Source organism: Phalacrocorax carbo, unplaced genomic scaffold (genome assembly GCF_963921805.1).
Source record: "Phalacrocorax carbo unplaced genomic scaffold, bPhaCar2.1 SCAFFOLD_97, whole genome shotgun sequence".
Classification (NCBI taxonomy): Eukaryota; Metazoa; Chordata; class Aves; order Suliformes; family Phalacrocoracidae; genus Phalacrocorax; species Phalacrocorax carbo.
This window is the reverse complement of record NW_026990463.1, coordinates 1-3,317: the sequence shown is the minus strand read 5'-3', so window position 1 is coordinate 3,317 and position 3,317 is coordinate 1.

The window sequence follows — 3,317 nt, the reverse complement described above, 5'->3', positions numbered from 1 at the left end:
GGAGTCACAGTGGGGTCACGGGGGGAGGTCCGTTGGGCTGGGGGTCACAGCGGGGGGTCACAGGGTGTCAGTGGGGCTGGGGGTCACGGGGGGGTCACGGGGGAGGTCTGTGGGGCTGGGGGGTCATGGGGGCTGCGGGCTGTGGGGCTGGGGTGTCCATGGGGCTGGGGGTCACAGTGGGGTCACGGGGTGTCAGTGGGGCTGGGGGTCACGGGGGGGTCACGGGGGGGTCACGGGGGGGTCAGGGCGCTGGTGGGGTGACGGCCCTCCCAGTGCCTCCCCGGCTCCCCAGTGGGTGTGGCCCCTCCCCCACCACGCCCTGCTGACGTCAGCCGCGGCCCCCGCCCTGGGCAATGACGTGGGGGGTGGGGGGGGAGGGGCGGGGGGGGGCACCCTTTGCCCGGGCGGTGCCGTCTGGGGCGGGGGCGGGGGGGGTGTCCCAGGGGCACACGCGTGTGCGGGGGGGGGGGGTCCCTGGGGCACACGCGTGTGCGGGGGGGGTCCCAGGGGCACACGCGTGTGCGGGAGGGGGGTCCCTGGGGCACACGCGTGTGTGCGGGGGGTGTCCCAGGGGCACCACGCGTGTGTGGGGGGGGGGGTCCCAGGGGCACACAGCGTGTGCGGGGGGGGGGGTCCCTGGGGCACACGCGTGTGTGCGGGGGGTGTCCCAGGGGCACACGCGTGTGTGGGGGGGGGTCCCAGGGGCACACGCGTGTGCGGGGGGGGGGTCCCAGGGGCACACGCGTGTGCAGGGGGGGGGGTCCCAGGGGCACACGCGTGTGCGGGGGGGGGGTCCCAGGGACACACGCGTGTGCGGGGGGGGGGGTCCCTGGGACACACGCGTGTGCGGGGGGGGGGTCCCAGGGACACACGCGTGTGCGGGGGGGGGGTCCCAGGGGACACACGCGTGTGTGGGGGGGGGGGTCCCTGGGGCACACGCGTGTGCGGGGGGGGGGGTCCCAGGGACACACGCGTGTGCGGGGGGGGGGGGTCCCAGGGGCACACGCGTGTGCGGGGGGGGGGGTCCAGGGGCACACGCGTGTGCGGGGGGGGGGTCCCTGGGACACACGCGTGTGTGGGGGCGGGTCCCAGGGGCACACGCGTGTGTGTGGGGGGGGGTCCCAGGGACACACGCGTGTGCGGGGGGGGGGTCCCAGGGGCAACACGCGTGGGCGGGGGGGGGGGGTCCCTGGGACACACGCGTGTGCGGGGGGGGGGTCCCTGGGGCACACGCGTGGGCGGGGGGGGGGGGGTCCCAGGGACACACGCGTGGGCGGGGGGGGGGTCCCAGGGGCACACGCGCTGTGTGGGGGGGGGTCCCAGGGGCACACGCGTGTGTGGGGTGGGGGTCCCAGGGGCACACGCGTGTGTGGGGGGGGGGTCCCAGGGACGCACGCCCGTGGGCGGGGGGGGGGGTCCCAGGGGCACACGCGTGTGCGGGGGGGGGGTCCCAGGGACACACGCGTGTGCGGGGGGGGGTCCCAGGGACACACGCGTGTGCGGGGGGGGGGGTCCCAGGGACACACGCGTGTGCGGTGGAGGGGGGGGGGGGTCCCAGGGCACACGCGTGGGCGGGGGGGGGGTGGGGGGTCCCAGGGACACACAGCGTGTGCGGGGGGGGGGTCCCAGGGACACACGCTCGTGTGCGGGGGGGGGTCCCAGGGACACACGCGTGTGCGGGGGGGGGGGGTCCCTGGGGCACACGCGTGTGCGGGGGGGGGTCCCAGGGGCGGCGTGGGGGAGGGGCGTGTCCCCCCACCCCACGGTCACGGACACGCGGGGGGGGTGGGGGAGGGGCCCGGCGTGTCTCGGGTTCCCCCGGGCTATTTATAGCACTGGGGGGGGGGGGGGGGGCGGGGGAGGGGGGCGGGGGGGGGGGGGGCGGGGGGGGGGGGGAGGGGGCGCCCCGGACCCCGGGTCCCCTCGGGTGGGGGAGGGGCAGGGGACACACCCCACCCCCCACCTCGTCCCTCGCCACAAGGAGCCGGGCGCCCCCAGGCGGCCGCGGGGGGGCAGCCGTGGGGCAGGGCCTTGGGGCAGCAATGGGGCAGGCCGTAGGGCAGGGATGGAGCAGCCGTGGGGCAGGGCCTTGGGGCAGCTGAGGTGCAGGGATGGGGCAGCCGTGGGGCAGAGATGGGGCAGGACAGTGGGGCAGGGATGGGGCAGGGCCATGGGGCAGCCGTGGGGCAGCTGCGGGGCAGGGATGGGGCAGGGGTGGGGCAGGACAGTGGGGCAGGGATGGGGCAGGGCCGTGGGGCAGAGATGGGTCAGGACAGTGGGGCAGGGATGGGGCATGGCCGTGGGTCAGCCGTGGGGCAGCTGCGGGGCAGGGATGGGGCAGAGGTGGGGCAGGCATGGGGCAGCCATGGGGCAGAGATAGGGCAGGACAGTGGGGCAGGGATGGGGCAGGGCCGTGGGGCAGCCGTGGGGCAGCTGCGGGGCAGGGATGGGGCAGGGGGTGGGGCAGGCATGGGGCAGGCCCATGGGGGCAGAGATAGGGCAGGACAGTGGGGCAGGGATGGGGCAGGGCCGTGGGGCAGCCATGGGGCAGAGATGGGGCAGGACAGTGGGGCAGGGATAGGGCAGGGCCATGGGTCAGCCGTGGGATCAGGATGGGGCAGGGCTGTGGGGCAGCCGTGGGGCAGCGATGGGGCAGGGCCGTGGGGCAGCCATGTGGCAGCGATGGGGCAGGGCCGTGGGGCAGCTGTAGGGCAGGGATGGGGCAGGGCCGTGGTGGGCAGCCGTGGGGGCAGGGATGGGTCAGCCGTGGGACAGGGATGGGGCAGGGCCATGGGTCAGCCGTGGGGCAGGGATGGGGCAGGCGATAGGGCAGGGCCATGAGTCAGCCGTGGGACAGGGATGGGGCAGAGGCACGTGGGGCAGCCATGGGGCAGCGATGGGGCAGGGCCGTGGGGCAGCCGTGGGGCAGCGATGGGGCAGCCGCCCCCCTCCTCACCCCCGCCCATCCCCCCACCACGGTTTGGGGGGGGGGGGGGGGGGTTTTGCGCAGCCCCCCCGCACACCCCGGGGCCCCCCCCCCGCGGGCTGGGGAGGGGGTGGGGAGGGGAGGGGGCGGCACTGCAGCAGGGGGAGGGGGCGGCTCCCTGTGGCCCCTCCCCCCCCTCCCCCCCCCCCCAATTTAACCCTCCCCCCCCCCGGTGTTTTCCAGCCGCCGGAGCAGAGCGGCGCGGGCGGGAGAGCGGCCAGAGCGGGTCCGTCCGTCTGTCCTCTGCCCCCCCCCCACCCACCCCCCCCACCCCCCCCCCCCCCCACCCCTCCCCCCACCCCCCCATCCCTCTGTCCTCCATCCCCCTGTC